Source organism: Carassius auratus, unplaced genomic scaffold, assembly GCF_003368295.1.
Source record: "Carassius auratus strain Wakin unplaced genomic scaffold, ASM336829v1 scaf_tig00034766, whole genome shotgun sequence".
NCBI classification, from domain to species: Eukaryota; Metazoa; Chordata; class Actinopteri; order Cypriniformes; family Cyprinidae; genus Carassius; species Carassius auratus.
In genome coordinates, this window is record NW_020526174.1 from 31,761 (window position 1) to 51,783 (window position 20,023).

The 20,023-nt window shown below is 34.7% G+C and overlaps 1 pseudogene; it reads right to left on the reverse strand.

Annotated features, from left to right (window-relative positions):
• LOC113081648 (raftlin-like) overlaps window positions 1–20,023 on the reverse strand; it is a 67,835-nt pseudogene that overhangs the window by 29,386 nt on the left and 18,426 nt on the right.

Below are 20,023 nucleotides of genomic sequence, written 5' to 3' on the forward strand. Positions count from 1 at the left end.
TTTTTACAGTACTCTACAGTAGCTACAAAACTTGCATTAATTTGCAGAATTTATGGACTAAGTAACAATTTGTTTCTTTCATGCAAATGTTAAAGCTGTATTTATTCTTAGTTTTAAATAATATTGGCTTTTTGAACACAGCACCATATATATTTTTGTCCCTTTAAAAGTACTTTGCAATGTGATTTGGATAACATGCATGTAATATGTTATGTGTAATTTAAAATCTTATATAATACAAAAAGAGGGGGACAAAAACCCTGGTGTCCATCAAAGTCTCATTTATTAAATGCTGGTACCATCACTGAATCATGATACCACCATAGTATTTCTATAACTAGGAAAATAGCAAGAAACCTAGAGTTTCAGAAGTACAGTATCACTACTAACTCAGAATTGTCATAGTAGCCTATCTTAAAGTAGCATTTATTTGAAATGAGAATTTGGGGAAATGGGATATAAGTATTTTTAATATTTTTTTTTCTATTCTCTATTAAAGTTTCCCTTATAATACAACTGTCTGGTTGCAGCTCTAAATACAGTTCATTAGACACAAAGTCATGCTCTCCACACATGAAAGCCACTGTCTCTGTGACATTCCCTAACTTTCAGATGGGCTTGGTAAAGCACCGGACATTTAGTGGAGCAACAAGTACACAAGTGACCCCGTTACATGCTTCCAGGCTCGATGTGATCAACCCTTTTGACAAGGTCAAACACGCTGGATCTCTGCAGTTAGCACTGCCAAGGAACGCGACCTGTCATCAAGTGTTTGCCTAATCCATGTTTGAATTGCATCACCATCATCTCAACAAACAAACTCATGCCCACAAGTCCTGACCTTGGCGATAACTGTGGAAATATCTGCATGTGGATTGCATCCCACCGGCTGACTGCCGAAGTTTCAGATATGAGGCTCAGATATAAATAGATGATTTTTGACTCAAAGGAGCAAATTCTGGAAACACTTCAAGACAGCATGTCTATTTTTGCATTGCTGTTGCTTTCTGCTGGATTCCCTTAGTCATGAACACAGTCCAAATGAGCAGATGCAATTCACATTTAGTTAATTCCCTGAAAAACTGGTCACCTATCATTATCTAGTTAAAAAGCTTTAAGGTAGCCTACTATTTTAGTTTTTATTAATATTTTGAATTATTTTATTTGAAGGCACTTAATAAGTAATCCCTTTATTTTTGTATTTTTTTCCATTTCATTTTAATTTACATTTTGTTATTTTTGCATGAATAATTGTATATTTGTGAATCAATATTATAGATTTGTTTTATTTCTTTAATTTAACTTAATAGTTTATGGATAGGAATTAATAGTTAGAAAATGAGAAAAATTAATTATTAATTTAATTAATTACAATTTTATAAAAAATAAAAAATATATGATTATTATATTAAATTATTATATTTTAATGTTTATTTTATTTTGAATAATTTTGTTGAATTGTATAATTTAATTGTAAATGTCTATACCGTTTTTATTATTTTCTATTTAGGTTTTATTTATTTTAATACATCAACTTCTAAGTTAAAGTATTCTTTCAACTAAATTAAAATGCAAATGGTGCAAATAGCTGAAATAAAATACTTAAAAAAATTAAGTAAATTTATGCATTTCTTATTATACTAAATCAAATGATTATTTTTTATTTAAAGTAATGAAAATGCATTTTTATGGTTTTGGTTTTAGTTGACTTATAACGCTGATCATTACACTGCAATACTGTATGTATATATATATATATATATATATATATATATATATATATATATATATATATATAATTCAAATTTACACATAAATAATATATTGTAATATATTGTATATATATATATTATTTCTTTTTTATTTTCTTTTATATATTTTTTACATTTAGATTAGTTGTTTTTTTTAATTCCTAAAGGAATCCTTGGCTTAACATTGCTAGTTTTTTCCCCACAGTTTTATGACTACAGCCTGAATGGCTTCTCATTAAAATAATGACATAATCTTGATGATCCTATGATATACTTCACTCTCACGTTCTTATTTCTTTTTCATATAAGAATATTGAATATTGCCCTTTCAATTTTCATTTTACTATGTAAAGTTTTTTGAACCACTGCTGTGTTGTGCATGAAACAAACGAAACATAATATTGTCTTTTCTTTCTGGATGCAGGTTTCTCTTGATGGCTTTGCAGCTGCATGTAAAAGATCTTTGACAAAGGACCCTGACAAACCTCATCTGAGCTCTGAGCATTTCACACTGCTGACCAGCAGCGTTATGTTTTATAGATGTTCACCGGGAGCATTAGAGTGACTTGAGCGGGGAATGACTATATTTATCAGTAGTGGCGATAAGTCATAAAGACCAAAGGACTCCTGGCAGCTGTCATTTTGTGGCTGAATGAGAAAGATTGGTGTAGCGTGAGGCCACCAGTGGCGACAGTAGAATAATTCCACTGCTGACGAAGTCACTTCCACATCCAGATGGAGACTCGGGCTGCCGGCACAGGACTCCCAGCATGCATCATTCACATGGTACGGCGATTTCTGTGCACAATGCCACAGTTAAAAAAAAACAAAAAACTCCCTAGCTAATGTTGAGAATGAGGTTTGCCATCTGGTTACAGGCGGGAAAGGAAGGGTGAACAAAGCCTAATCTAGCACCCGCTGTGTGGGTTTTTATAAACTTTGTGACAATGCTTTTCTTGAGACAAAAAAATGACTAAATCAGATTAGGAGGATGCTTCACCTTCACTTCACATGTGACACCCAGAACACAAATGAGTTTGGATCTTTCTGAGAAAAACAGGACTGAGTGATATATTTCTGACTGTTATGCTGTCAATATTAAATTAAATATTGTGACCAGTTCATTAAATGACTTTAGTTTCACTAAATATGTCGCTCTGCATGTTTTTATAATGTTGATTAGTTTATTTGTCTACCATGAAATTATAGGCTAATGTCATTGAATAATAATAATTGTGGGGCTTTATTTGATAAATATTGATATGCAATTAATCAAAATAATAATGTAATTCAATTTAATTGAATTTGTAATTGACTGACCACCCTAACATTAAAATTAAGTTTTTCAAAACTGTCAAAAGAGATCTGTTTTTGTTCAATTAAATTAAACATTACAGTCACTTTTTAAGCCAAATTTAATCAGATTAAATAAAACAGCAGAACACACACTTTAAAAAATATGTTTGGGTCAGTAGGTGTTTGATCACAGGAATAAATTACATTTTACAATATATTCAAATAGGAAACAGCTATTTTGGAAGTTTTGGGAGTAGAAGAGTCTTCTTTTTAAAAATCATTAAAATAAATCTTACAGACCCCAAACTTTTTGAACGATATTAAATGCTTATATTGAATATTATCAAAAAAAAATGTGCCAAAAATCATCACCCAGCCCTGGCCAGTGTCATATGTTGTAACCTTCATTTGTACTCCTTTGTTAAATATTTTGTGAGATTTCATCAGATATAAAAGATAAAGAGGATCAACCCACCACTCTTAGTCAGGGCCAGCCTGCTGGGTTTCTGGGATGTGTCTGTGATTCTGGCCGTGTCGTTGTTGTTGTGTGTCAGTGTTTCTCCTTGCTGTGTTTCACCGGATCCTGGGTTCAACACGGGTGATGTCTCAACAGAGAGATCGTCTCCTCCGTCTCCACCTTCAGTAGCTTTCTCGTCTTCTCTCAGAGCCTCACCTCTCCCGTTTTTCCCTTCATTCTCCGCTCCGGACTCGTCTCCCAGCTCCGGCTCCTCCAGGGGACTGGGACTGGCCGTCAGCCCCGAGCCGTGCAGCGAGCTGGGGCTGGAGTGCAGGGAGAGGGAGGGTTCCTCTGGTTCTCCGTGCCGGAGCACGTGTGGGCGTAGGCCAGCTGGCTCCTGGATGAAGCCCACAAACATGATTCCCTGATCCGCAGCATCCTGGATCTGCTGAGAAGAGAGAAATGAACAGAGTAAGTCTATATATTTTGCTTGCCAGTTTAGACAACATGAATTTCCGTGCTGGTCTAGTTTATCCTGCTTAAACAGTAAGATTGTTTACTGTAGCTGACAATAAAACAACTTGAAATCCTTAAGTCATCTTCCCCATGTGCTCTGAGAACAAAACAAGCATGTAACCACCAGTCATTAACATATGAAAGCTTTCACACTCAAGACAGCATTTCAGCTCTTTTTAAATATTATTGTGCTTGTCCATATATGTGGGATTTTTACACATACATTACTGTTCAAAGTTTGGAAATATATATATATATATATATATATATATATATATATATATATATATATATATATATATATATATATATATATATATATATATGTATTTTTTTTACATGTAATTTATTAATTTTCATAATTTTTACAGTCTTCAGTGTCACATGATCCTTTAGAAAACATTTTAGTATGCTGATATCCTTCTCAATATTATTATTATCAATGATGAAAAGAATTTTGAAAAAATTTATTCTTTAATTTTTAGCAAGGACGCATCAAGTTGATCAAAAGTGACAGTAGAAACATTTTATAATCTTACAATATCCATAAAAATATCAAGCAGAAAAAAACAGCTTTGCATCATTGATAATAATAAGAGCCATTATTTATAATTAAGTAATAATAATAATTTAGCACCATGATTTTCAAGCAAAAGTCAGCTTTTTTTTTTTTTGTTTGTATTGTAATACTATTTCATAATAATACAGCTATAAATGCAGCCTTGGTGAACATAAGAGACTTCTTTCAAAAAAAAACTTTGACTTGACTGCAAATATGACATCACATGGTTTACTGTGCCCTCATGTTTTTGGATTTGATTTACGTAGGTCTTGTTGTTGGTCCAGTTAAGCAGATCTCATAATGGTTCACAGACAACATCTTTTCATAATATTGTTGGTGTTCGGTAATATTTGCTGACATGGACGCCAGATAAACCCCTCACTGCGCCGAGGGCTTTGCGAACCATCATGTTTGATAAGAAGTTTCATTTCGAGAAAGCAGTTTCATTCATTTTCAGTTTCCTCATTGAAAGACCATTAAAACGATTGATATGCCACATTACCCTAACAATAAAACCCAATTCAAATACAATATATTGCAAAAACGGCTTTCTTTCTTCAACACCATCAGCTGTTTGAAATTAGCAAGTGCTGATTACAATGGCAGCGGTCCACCATCGACTGCCCTCTGCATCCCAAATCAGTCCAGCATCTACCACTTTATTGTCAGTTTGCGTTTGGAAGCCAATATTTGAATTCTCATCAAACCAAATTGAATCGTTAACTGTCAAGGAATGCTAATGATGCCATTTTCCATTATGCTGCTTTAATAAAGGCCAGCCCGAGGCCTGCCACCGCTATCTTCGCCCACACCAGCCGAATCAGTTTCCATGAGGTGTGCAGGTTACTTTCTCTCAAATTAAACCAGGAACAGGCCAGTCCTTTCCAGTCGCATTGTTTAATGCATATTGAACGCTGACGCTGGGAGTCCTGTCATTATATTTGCAACAATGATGCAAATGAAACTGCATAGATAAGAAGCCATTTTCTCACCATCGGTGAAGGGGCACTGAATAATTTCCGAGTTTGATGTGAAAGGGGGAAGGATCATTGTTGTGATGGATCATTGCGATTAATGACATCACAGACACACAGGTCTGTGATCTATATAGTGACTCCAAGAAGTAAACAGTCAATTTCATCACACTCACAGCGAGAATTCAGAGCAAAGTTTGGGGTCCGTAAGACTGTTAAATGTTTCTGAGTCTCTTCTGCTCATAAAGGCTATATTTATTTGATCAAAAATACAGTTAAATCAGCATTATTGTAAATATTATTACCATTTAAAATACTGTTTTTCTATTTTAATATACTTTAAAATATAATTTATTCCTGTGATGTAAAGCTGTATTTTCAGCATCATTACTCCAGTCTTCAGTGTCACATGATCTTCAGATATCATTCTGATATTCTGCTCAAGAAACATTTCAATCATTATTATCAATGTTGAAAATAGATGGGCTTCATATTTTGGTGGAAACCATGATATACATAAAATGTCACTTTTGAACAAATAATGCATCCTTTTTGATTAAAAGTAGCAATTTCTTAAAAAAAAACCATTAGTGTGTGTGTGTGTGTGTGTATATATATATATATATATATATATATATATATATATATACATATACATATATGTGTGTGTGTGTGTGTGTGTGTGTGTGTGTGTATAATTTATGTTTGTTTGTTTTTGTGTGCTTTTTAAATGCTATTTGTCTTGATCTTTACTATTTTTGGAATATTCTCCAAATAATTTTTGGAGTTATAGAACTGACATATTCTGTGTAACAACTCCTTACACATAATCAAAAACCTCCTTGGTAGACTTCAAAACCTTCTTGGTATTTTGCAATACAGACAAGTTTACCGAAAGATTCTGAAAGCACTTTACATGATTTTAAGGAGTTACCATATTATTTTCTGATTTTATAGTGTAACAATTGCTATGTTCTTTCTAGGCAGCATTTTAAAGCATCACTGACACACAAAGAAATGTTAAGCAACATGTTAATATGCCTGAGCAGATTTGAATATTAATGATTCCGTCATGTGCTCTTACTGTGTTCAAGAAGCTAAACGGGAGGTTCTTACTTTCTTCACGTATCCTTGGATGTGCTCCGTGGTGGGAATCTGGTCTGCAGACATGCATTCCTCCAGTTTGAGATGGTAAGGCTCAAAGTCTGCCGGATTCTTCTCCCAGCTGAAGAGAGAGAAGGGAACACCGGTCAGTGTCAAACATATCACTCTTAAACAGGTGCAGAGCAGCGATACATCAACACCAAACTTCAAAAAGTTCATTTTAGCAACCTGATAATGCTTAAAGAAAGAAAACGTTAGTGATAAGATATAGAAAACATCTGTTCACAAGGTTTATTATTGGAAACATTTTTGCATAGCATTGGCAAGAAATGAGCTCTTGAAAGACACATTAGCACTAAATGAGCTGGTGTAATACTTGAGTCCTGCTTTCTGTCTCTGAGGTGATTTCCTCGGGCATTTTTAAAGGGGAAGTGTGTCATTTAGTCAATGTTAAAATACTTTCAATCCCAGTTAATATGCAGAGACAACTGTAAGTAAGATACTTGTAGGTTTAGTAAAGCATACCTACACACTCTAAGAAAAAAAAAGGTACAAAATCTTTCAATGGGGCATTAGCCTTTCAAAAAGTACTAAAATGTATCATTTAGGAACTGATATGCATATTTAAAGGAATAGTTCACCAAAAAATTACAATTTGTTAAAGATTAACCCTCAGGCCATCGAAGATGTAGATGAGTTTGTTTCTTCACAAGAACAGATTTTGATTAAAAAAAAAAAAAGCATTCTACTTGCTCACCAGTGGATCCTCTGCAGTGAATGGGTGCCGTCAGAATGAAAGTCCAAACAGCTGATAAATACCTCACAATAATCCACACCACTCCAGTCCATCAGTTAACGTCTTTTGAAGAGAAAAGCAGTGAGTTTGTAAGAAACACTGACGGCACCCATTCACTGCAGAGGATTCAATGGTGAGCAAGTGATCTGTTCTGATGAAGAAACATACTTCATCCACGTATCGGATGGCCTGAGGGGAGTACATTTTCATTTTCGGATGAAAGATTCCTTTAAGGTACCATTATGAACCCTTTAGGGATAAATAAGGTAAAAAGGAGTACCGTTTACAAAGGTACCACCACACTGACAGCTTTTGTACTTCTTTTTTCCTCTCCTCCCATATTCTGTGTACATGTGACATTTGGGACAGATATTAAACCCACAAACTCAGAGATCGCAGTGCAGCAGGGCCCTGACTCACCTCTGTCATACACACACACACACACATGAATTCACACTTCCCGCCAACACACGGCCATCTGCTGCCTGAACACATTCCCCTCATGGTGTTCCCGCTGCACGTACGACTGGATCCTGCAGCCTGGCTTTAACATGAAGATAAACGAATCCAAGCAGCGTATGAACGGCAGAATGAAAGGCCTGTCTAATTAACAAGTTCATTTAGTGTTATTAACAATAAAAAAGGACAAAAAACATGCTTTTTTGAATTAATCATGGCCCCTGACATGTTGGTGAAATTTGTGATGTAAATAATAAGATTTTCTACAATCTGAGCAATTGTGAGTCTACAGTCCAAACGCTTGTGATGATACACAAAAAAATCTCACTACAATCACGAGTTTGGGTTCAGTATGATTACATATATTTATTTATTTATTTAAAGAAATTAATATTTGTATTCAGCAAGGATGCATTAAATTGATCAAAACTGAAACAGTTAAAGCATTTATATTATAACAAAATATTTCTATTGCAAATAAATGCTTTTGAACTTTCTATTCATTAAAGAATCCTGAAGATTTTTTTTCCAACACAAGAATAAATAGATTAATAAAACAATAATGAGAAATTATTCTTAAGCAGAAAATCAGCTTATTAAAATAGATTTTTTGATGAATCATGTGGCACTGAAAACTGGAGTAATGATGCAGAAAATGCATCACAGGAGTAAATTACATTTTACAATATATAAAAATATAAAAGGTTATTTTAAAATGTAATAATATTTTATAATATTACTGTTTTTACTGTATGTATGATTAAGTAAACTGAGCCTCGGTGAGCATTTCTTTCCAAATATAAAAGGAACATTTTAAAACCCTTTTATAGTGCAGTACATGATGAGTTTGCCAAGATCTTTGCTGTTTTAGATCCTTTATACCTCTGTCTTTTATTTTGCTGACCACTTGTTATGAGATGACCTGAGACTGCTCATACTGAGATCTCTAGGCTAATAAAACCCAAGCAAGAGACCTCAGCTTCTCCATTTGCTCTCCATCTGATCTCAATTGATTTATTTTAAGAAATGAAATTTCTGTTCAGTCACCCTGTGCATCCTGTGGTCACTATGAATTGTTTCATTCAAAAGAACCACATACTGATTCTTCTTTTGTGTCCCACTGAAAAATATACCAGCGTGATGGTGATTGAATAAAGTTTTCTTACTTTTGCGTGAACTATTCCTGTAAAGAGACTGCATTTGTGATATTTCTTTCCTACAGGCTTAATGCACCTACAGAAGAGTGATCCACAGTATTTGGCAGCACCGAGGTTTTTTGTGCAAATGCTTTAGCGGGTTAAACAGCAGTAACTTTGACAGAAAAGATCCAGCCGCTTGCTCACAGAAGTGCCGCTTCTGGGAATAAAAAGCTTTAAGCAACACTGATCTAGACTTCCTTTAGAAAGCGTTCGCTCAAAGGTTTCTCTCAGACACGGATCTTAGACACAGCTGGGTTGCACTGTTGGCAAATGCCTGTTTGCCTGCGGATCATCTTAGTTGGTGTGTGTGTGTGTGTGTGTGTTTTCACCTCTCTCTATCAATGCCCACAGGAATGCCGATATCACTGGTGCTGTCAGATTCAGTGTTTCCAGGTCTGGAGGCTACATCCAGCTGTGTGCGTGTGCAATTTCGGTGGCACTGCCATGAAAACAACCTTCGATGGTATCCATCAAACCTAGGTATCCCCATCTTTAATCGCTGTATTAATAATGGATCACATCTTTCTTGATGTCAGCTTATTTACAGAGCCATGAATAATGTTATTCAAGCATATCGGCCTTAATGGTTTCTGGTCTGTACCGTTACCCCTGCGCGGTGCACTGCAATTATCAAAAATGATGCATACATCAGCCACCCTCGTCACTGAAGTGGAACTGTAACTAAAATTGAACATGGGGGGCTTGACAGCTGACATTTGGAATTATTAACACAGTCAGCTACCGCACACATCCACTGCTGGGTTATATGTAATGCCCGGCAAATCGCTTTAAAACTGGCCTGGCGACGCTAATCCCGAGATCCTGCTTCACACTTGTGATGTTTGCGTCTACACGGTAGCGGTGGGCCACATCTGATTTGGTGAGTTTTAGAGGGAATCTGAATCCAACACTGCTACATGTGATTGACTGATGCCTGATCTCCATCCTGCTTCCTCTGTAGCTTCTACCTCGGACATACTGGTACTTATTGACTTTCTAGCAGCTTCCTGGTTAAATTACATTAAAGTGGGCAATATGACTAAAATCTTTACTGTGATATAAATTGATATACATGTGATATGTGATATACATAGATGTAAACAATTTTAACCATCTTTACCATGAGACAAGTAATTTTGAACCAAAATCTTTCCACTATATGTATTTTTTAACCAAAATATTTAATCCCCCCAAAATATCCATAATATTGAACTAATATCTTTACCGGTATAAAAGTAATTTTAACCAAAATCTTTCTCTTGATATCAGTAATGTTTGAAAATATCCATAATATTAAACTAATATCGCTTCCATGATACAAGTAGCCCTCCCCCGCAAAATCTCTATCATGATACAAGTAATTTTTGACCAACATTGTTACTACAATACAGGACATTTTTAACCAAAATGTTTACTTCAATGCATGTGATTTTTTAACCAAAAAAATTCCATGATATAAGTTATTTTCCCCCAAAATCTTTATCATGATACAAGTCCCTTTTAACCCAAATCTTTACACCAATATCAGTCATTTTATCCAAAACCTTTACCACAATGCAAGTCATTTTCAATAAAAATCTTTGCCCCAATATACAGTGCTTTTCAACTACAGCAAAGAATGCCACCATCTTATAGTAGTTCAGTCTGAAATCACTATAACTATTTTAATACTATATATTATAAATAAATATTATTATAAATATTATAACTATATATTCAGTTTGGGAATTGTCACAGCAGACTCAGACAACTGGCGATTTTTCACTTAAGACAAACCAAATCCTATCTTCACTAATACTCTCTACCAAAATCTCTTGCTTACAGCAACACTGACCATTGTCTAAATTTCTTATTTACTGCAACTTAATCAACTTCAACGGTTTAATTTTCAATTTACTCACTGCGGCACTGATATGTGTGTTAGACAACACTATAATTACAAGATTTATATCCATAAAACCGCTCAATGTTAACGTATTAAGGACATAACAGTTCGGCTTTCTTTAAAGCTGCTTTGAAACGGTATGTATTATGAAAAGCACTTTACAAATAAAGTTGATGACAAGAATTTCAGATAAAATTTCATTTCAAAATTAAATTTTTATATATCCTTGTGAACATGGAACATTACTGAAAAGCAACTTCTCAGCAATAACATTTCTACCTCTGGAAGGTCTTCTAACAGTTTTAATTAGCTTGATCAAGAGAGACTAGCAGCCAATCATCCATCCATCACCACCAGCTCAGACCTGGATTTCACAAGAGATCATTCTTCCATTTCTCATTTCGTTCCTCGTCCCTTCTCCAGCTCTCGTCTTCTCTTCTGTATTTTTTGGGTCTGTTTGTTTTGGGAGAACGATGAAGGTTTTCTTTCATCTGCCCTCTCGTCTGTGATTCCTTGGATTGGCAGAGGAGGAGAAGAGCTGTGCCCTGTTTGATATCTCGCCTCTCTCTTGGTTTTTTTCACAGGTTTATCCCTCAGGGCCGCTGCTGATGCGAGCAACTGTCACCACGGTGACAGACGCCAAAGATAAAGCAAGGCAGCTTTGCTGGAGCCATCAAAGGTTGGCAGCTGCCTCAATACTACGATTCCTCCCAATACACGCACATCAACGTACACGTGACAGAAGCCAAGTCTGATCTTCTTTCTTCTCGTTTTGCTCTTGGTCTCTTGAAGTCTTCACTATGAGCAATGCCCCAACATCACACCTCTTCTATGGATGAAACATGACTTGCTAAAGGTAGAGTTTACCTGAAAATTGGCATTATTTACTCACTCTCATGCTGTTCAGACCTCATTTGACTTTCTTTCTTCCACTGAAACCAAAAGGGAATCTTCAGGAGAATGTTCACACTGCCATTTTCCATATTACAAAATCATACAATCATACAGCTCCCAAATAACAAAGACACCAGAAAATAACCACACAAGTAGACTACACGACAACAATTCTTTTGAGGTCATTCGATAATTTTGTGTCACTAATAAAAAAAAAAAAAAAAAAAAATTCCCCTCATTAACATCCATGTTTGGCATCACTGATTTGTCAATATAAGTTAAATCTATTAAAAAAAATTACAATAAATAAGTACAAAAGTTTGGGGTCAGATTATTATTATTTTTTTGTAAGTAATTAATACTTTTATTCAGGAAGGATACATAAAATAGATCAAAAGTGACAGTGAAGACATTTATAGTGTAACAATTATTATTATTTTTTTTTTTATAAATGCTGTTTTTTGAACATTCTAGTCAAGAATCTTAAAGGTCTATCACCGTTTTCACAAAAACATTAAACAGCAACTTTTTCCATCATTTAAAATATTCATAAGCAAGATGGTCATATCAGAATGATTTCTGAAGGATCATGTCTCACTGAAGCCTGGAGTAACGATGCTGCAAAAATAAACTATATTTTAAAATAAATTCAAACAGAAAACAGTTATTTGAAAAATATTTCATGATATTACTATTTTTATTGTATTTTTGATCAAATAAATGCAGCCATTTCTACATAAATTGTTTTTTAAAATTTAGATTTTTATTGCTTTTATTTATTTTATAAAACTGAATTTAATAGGGTACAATTAACAAATTTCAATGAATATATAAATGTATCTATAGCATATAAGTGAACATGTTTAGCTAAATCCTCCAGCCTTTTTGGACAAAAACAAGGAGTATCTACATTCCATAAATGTCCTCTTTTGTGTTCCACTGAAATAAACTGACAGCATTTGGGTTTAAAACTTCATTGTCATTTCAGGGTCAACTGTTCCTTTAAGATGAATGATGGAGTGTGTATGACTTCAATAATAGGTTTTTGCGTGAGCATTCTTGCTTTTTAGTGCATGACACATTAACTTGAGTGGAGGTCGTGCCAAGAGTTCATCTTGACATCACTGAACTGTGTAATGTTACAGTACAGTTTACAGCTCAAGCTCATTCTGGCCCTCATAGAATGCTGCTTCAAGTGGAAAATTACACTCCTAAAAGAAGAGTAGCCAGAAGATTAACAGTTATATAGAGAGGATTTTTCCTTCTTAATGTTTTGTATTAAACCTTCATTTGCCAAGAATGTGTTTCGGGATTCCTGGTATGTCCATGAGAACAGAATAATTCCAGTGCTTTTGAATTTGCTATCACTGTTCGTCCCCGGAGCTGGAGTCCACACTGCATGTCAGAAGCCAATTGCATCAACAAGGTATCGGTCCCCAATTTGGAATCTTTACATGCATTTATGTGCATAAGCGGGCTCCGCATTGGATCCTAAAACATGCTATTTGTAAGACAACAAACTGTTAGAAGAAAGGGATCATTGGGGTTCTATATAGAACCATAGGGTTCTTTACTCAACTCCAAAGAACCTTTTATGCTAAAAAGGTTCTATGATGACAGGAAAGAACCCTTTTGGCACAAAGGGTTCATATCTTGAATTTTGTGATCATTCACATGCATTCATAAATGCATTTAAATACACCGAATAATGCAGTGAAAGAACGCACTCAAAATGCACACGCGCACTAGTATGACTTCATCATGTAACTTTACATTAGCCTAGATGTGTGCACTTTTTAGGCACGATTTGTTTAGTTAAAACAAAAAATACGAGTTCACATTTCACACCTAAACAAGCATGGAAAACGTAATTAGAACTAGCTACTAAATTAGTTAAAAATGCCTTTCCATATACAGCTATGTTTTGCGAACCCCAAACTGACTCAAATGATTCACGATCCCGCTACGAACTCACGAACTGATTCAAATGATTAGCGATCCCCAAACTGACTCAAATGATTCGCGAACCCGCTTCGAACTCCCGAACTGTCTCAAATGATTCGCGAACCCGCTACGAACTCCCGAACTGATTCAAATGACTCGCGATCCCCAAACTGACTCAAATGATTCGCGATCCCTCTACGAACTCCCGGACTGACTCAAATGATTCGCGATCCCGCTCCAACTCCCAAATTGGAGTCAGATTACTCAAATGATTCGAGATCCCGCTACGAACTCCCGAACTGCTTCAAATGATTCGCGATCCCTAAACTGACTCAAATGATTCGCGATCCCGCTACGAACTCCCGAACTGATTCAAATGATTCGCGATCCCCAAATTGACTCAAATGATTCGCGAACCTGCTCCGAACTCTCGAACTGACTCAAATGATTCGCGATCCCGCTCCGAACTTCCGAACTGACTCAAATGATTCGCGATCCCGCTACGAACTCCCGAACTGATTCAAATGATTCGCGATCCCCAAATTGACTCAAATGATTCGCGAACCTGCTCCGAACTCTCGAACTGACTCAAATGATTCGCGAACCCGCTACGAACTCCCGAACTGACTCAATTGATTCGCGAACCCGCTACGAACTCCAATACCGACTCAAATGATTTGCGATCCCATAATGCCGTAAAAGTGTGCATGTCCTGAGAAATAAGCAGCAGATGTTCATGTTAACAACTTCTTTAACTTGAGAAAACGCTGCTAATACACATACATTTGTTAATAAAGTAAATAAAACAAAAACATGAATGTTTAAATGCTCTGAATAAAAATAAACGATCCACTCGAAAGTCTTTTCGCGCTGTTTCATTTGTTTTGCAATTCTTAATTTTTGTTTGCAAAAAGCAAATGTATTTTCCTCAATACTTTAAATAAAATGTTTTCAATTTGTTTTTATTGTTTTTGTTTATTTTAAACAAGGTAAATCTTTCTGATTTATTAAAATAAAAAGTCACATACATGGATTTTTCTGGGCTAAGCCCCGGATCTCCACTCACCCTAGAACCACCCCTGTTTGTAACCCAAGTTTCAGTAACATTAGAGGCCAGGGATCAGGATTATTTCCACAAGACATGAAGTAAGGTGAATTTACTTGCTTTATTTTACTCATTTGTTTGTAATAAATACAATATTTATAGATAAATGAAATAACTTGAAACTAACTTTTTAATTAAATTAAAAGAAGATTGTGATGGCATGAAGACACAATCAAAACTTTTTGGGACGTTGAAGGTGAAGTATTTTATGCTCACCAAGGTTGCGTTTATTTAACAAAAATACAGTAAACAGTGAAATATTATCATAATTTAGAATAAATGTTTTATATCTAAATAGATTTTAAAATATAATTTATTCCTGCGATGCAAAGCTGAATTTTCTGCATCATTATTTCAGTCTTCAGTGTCACGTAATCCTTCAGAAATCATGAAAATATGTTGATTTGCTGCTCAAAAATACATTTCTTATTATTAATCATATAATTAAAAACATTGTTGAGAATTGTTCTGCTAAATATTTTTTTTTTTTTTTTTTTTTGTGGAAACTGTGGTCAATTTGTACAGAAATAGAATATTAAAAAAGAAACATAACCGAATTAACTAATTTGTATTATTATTATTATTTAAAATACATTTCTTTCCTCTCTCTTTAGAGCAATTTAATACATCCGTGCTGAATAAAAGTAAGCCCACATCTCCAATCAACAACCGATGGATAAAATCAACACCCACCCTTCATGTTTTTCTTTTTCAATTATATTGCACTCAGTCAGAATATGGAGTCATTATGGTAGTAAAAGATCCATCACTGCTTCCTTTTCATCACAACTTTAAAATCCTTTCTCCAGCACCAGCTAATAAAGCCGTACTGTAAGTAAACAGGCTCTTTTCAAACCTGAAATGGCACTCTTCAACTCTTAATATCCTTAGACTTCACAAAGGAAACAAAGGCTGTGATGCCTTATGCTTGTTTGTTGGCAGGTTAAGCAGTAACAATCAGCTACATAATCATTCGACTCTCAGATCAGTGGAAACCTGAGGCTGAATCTGAGAGGTTCACAGATCTCCAGACCGAGTATCAGCACTGAGGTAAGAGAGGCCTTCACATGGGCCTCGGCCCCACCATCACCTTCCTTCCTTCCTCCAGGGACTCTCCTCTAAGAGGTCAGTGGGGTCAGACGCATGCCTGCGGTCTCAGATGCAGATGTGATTGTGGTGTGACTGTGTGTGGTGTGTGTGGGTGGACGTCAGCTCATTGTCTCCCGCTCAGTGCCCTTTACGCCGGTCTGGATGCTGTGTGATGGAGATCCAGCAGTGCTGCAGGCAGGAAGTGGATGTGACTTTGAGTTCCTGCCACTGTTTTGCCAGAGGATTATCGAACCGCTCTTTGACCTTCACCAACTCTGTGTGACGGACTGTTAAGTGTTAGCCTCATGCAGACAGACTCTGGACTAATGGCATGAAGGCTTTGCTGTCCACTGCTTGACTGACATTTGAAGCAGCCAATTGTATTTGTTAATTTTTTATGCATTGGTTTATGTGGAATAGTTGCTCCCTCTGTAATAGACTGATGTGATATATATATATATATATATATATATATATATATATATATATATATATATATATATATATATAATAAATTATATAATATATAATAATATATATAATAAAATATAATAAACTTTATTTTATACAACAGATTCTCAAATAAAATATATTTTAAGATTTAATTTATTTCTGTGATGGCAAAGCTAAATTTTCTCCTTAATATTTTTGTTGAAGCCATGATAAGTTTTGGATAAGTGTAAAGCTGTTTTGTTTTAGTATTTTTCTATTTTCATTTTATTTTCTGTTTTCATTTTTAGTCAAAGTTATAGTAATTTTGTTGTTGTTGTTGTTAACATATAATTATACATATAGTTTTGTTTTAAATTAAGATTTAGTTTCAATTTTAGTTGATTTAAAACTTCAACTGAAGAAATGTTGCATTTATTTTATTTGTATTTTATTTAAAGTAACGTTAAGGATATAATAAAATAATACTTACAATATAATAAAAACAGCATTTATTTAATATAAAAATGTATTTAAAATAAATATATATTTTTTAATGTTTAAATATATATTGACACTTTTGCATCCTAAGAATAAAAGTATTAATTCTTTTTAAAATAACATATAAACTAGGGCTAGATGATTTATTGAAAAGTAATTGAAATCAAAATTCAGAACATGTAACCAACATAATTTTCCCATGTGGGTTACTTTAGTTTTTTAAATACTATTAATATTTTGTCACACTATATGGATGTGTATGACCGTTGCGCTTGTATCTTTTACAGCGTCTCGCAGGTGAGCCTCACGTTAAAGAAGAATACCTTTGATAGTTCAGTATATTTTCAGTTCAAACCTCGTTAATGAAGCATGAGGTTAAAAAAAAGAAAAAAAAGGTAATTAATTGTAACCGAGGAAAATTTTTTCAATTAATCGAGATTTAGATTTTACGTCCTATTGTCTAGTCCTAATATAAACAAACATACTGATAAACAAAAATCAATCAATCTTAAAGACCCCAAACTTTTGGACAGTATGGTAGTTTATATGCATCCAAAACTAATATTTTACTGATCCTTTTACAGGTAAAGCTCATAAAACCTTTATTTAATTTTTCACCTCAAAACTCTCATTTTGATTCCACCGACCTGGTAAAGTTTGGTTTTTAAATTTTCCTCAAAAGGGTTTATTCCTTCAATGCAGTACGATATAAACACAGCTTCCTTTCCAGGTGGACTGAATGTGTTCTTACTCCTGAATGATGTGCACAAGCTGAGCAGATCAGAAGTGGAGAGTTTGTGTGTCAAATGCATGTGACGCTCAACTGTGGGCCACTAATTTCAGAGTAGAGAAACTGATCAAAGAAAGTGGTGCAGAAATGATTCACAGCAGTCATATTGGTGAAAAAACCAAAAGATTATTCCTGTATATAATGCAGATTCTATTGAAGTCCAGTTATAATGAAATCAGCCTTCATAAAGAGAATGTGGCAGCACCAAATATATTCAACTCAATACATGCACATGGAGTCTTAAAGGTACAGTAGCATGAAAGCCAGTTGAAGGATCAGACAGAGGATGGAAAAATGCTCATATACACTTAATTATGATGTTTTTGGTGCAATAAACTAACATTATAGAGGACTAAAAGATCTCAGGCCAGAAAACAAAGATATAAAGTGGGATATGACCTCTGTAATAAATGTCAGCGCCACCTGTGGAGCTGAGAGCAGCTGTCATGTTTCCACTATGTGTGTTGTGACCCCACCTGTCAGAGACTTTGATGAGCACTGCCCGGTAGAGCTGGCGCTGGACGCTGGCGGGTTCGGGGCCGCACGGGTGGACGAAGGGGTGCACAGCTGCTAGAATGAAGCCCTGCTGGTACAGATCCTGCAGCTGAGACGGCAGCTCCCTCACTGAGGACAGGCACAGCGTGGACGTCCCATCTGCCAGAGGACACACACACACGGGTGAGAACACACACACTATACCACACACGCTCAGACAGGTCGAGTCCCTGGAGGACTGAACACTAACAAATAAAGCTACATTATTCAGCTTTTTGATGATTTATATTATCTATTTATGATTTATAGTTTATTGTCAAAACATTTAAACATATGAATAATGCAAAGCAGAGAGATCTGTGGTTATTCTATTTTTTTTTTTATATTTTCAAAATATTTTCATATATGGAAGCTTCAGAGCTTTCTATTGTTAATTTTTAGTTGTTATTTGTATTGTGAGGGTTTACACACTAATAAGCAGAGGCTTGTATGATTCTTTTATTTACATTTTTATATATATATATATATATATATATATATATATATATATATATATATATATATATATATATATATATATATATAATTTTTTTTTTGACAATAATAGAATAATAGCCTGAAAAGTCCCTATAAGCCAACAGCTCTTATATGTCCTAAAGATGTGCATTACTTTATAAATGAACAGAAAAATCATTATAAATCCAAAAATCTAAATTGAAAACTAATTCAAAAAAAAAAAAAAAAAAAAAAAAACTATAATAGTATATCAATGATACGTAACCCTGATTATTTTTAATCTTCTTCTTTCTTTTTTTTCTTCGTTACTTGATCACACTGCCAGATTTTAAGCAACTTTACACAAAATTTAATTACAAATCCAAAATACACTATTTTATATTTAAGATTATACCTGGATGCCACATATGCATTGTGATAAGGTGATATGTATGCTAATATTTATCATTACAGAGTGCATACTGTAAGCTAGTAACTAAGTATTAAGTTAGTATCCAAACATAGCCAATAACTCGGAACTGAAAAGGTTAAGCTGGTTTGTGGGTGGTTTGTGAATAAGCTTTGCACAATTGGTGAATCATCCCAGAGAGAGAAACAGTCAGAGTTCGTCTGTCTGCTCAGATACGGCTCGGCGCCAAAAACACTGACATATAAACCAACCCAAACAGCTGCCTGGAGTGAGTTCATCCAAAATAAACACATATACTGTATGTCTGTGTGCAGTGTGCTGGAAGAAGTCAACCTGAATACTGAACTCATCCTAAAGATGAACAGGAAGTCATATGAGGTCACGCCGTCGAGCTCTAGACCCTTCTTCTGCTTTTTAATGTTAGAACAACTCTATATTTACACCCAGACAGATGTGTGTGACTCGACAGCAGTTCTGGTAAGCGATACTTTGGTGTGGCACAGCTATGAATACCAAACAAACGATAAAACCCTCATATTTCCAGATAACAATTTCAGATCCAGCTTGCAGGTGTATCATGGTCTATGACAAACTGTGCAATACTTATATTCTTTTTGCTTTAAATACGGCCCAAAAAATAGCTTTTTGCACCATATGCTCATCCCAAGTGGAGGAAATTGAGGAAATTTACCAGCCATAAAACTGAATTTTGCACATTTTTTTTTTATTGAGTATTTTATTTTATATATATAAATGAGATTATTTTGCAGTTTTTATCCTTGCAATATAAAAATAACAATAATCTTAGAAGCCTCTGTTTATCATTTTTCATACAGTATATTGAAATGTTTT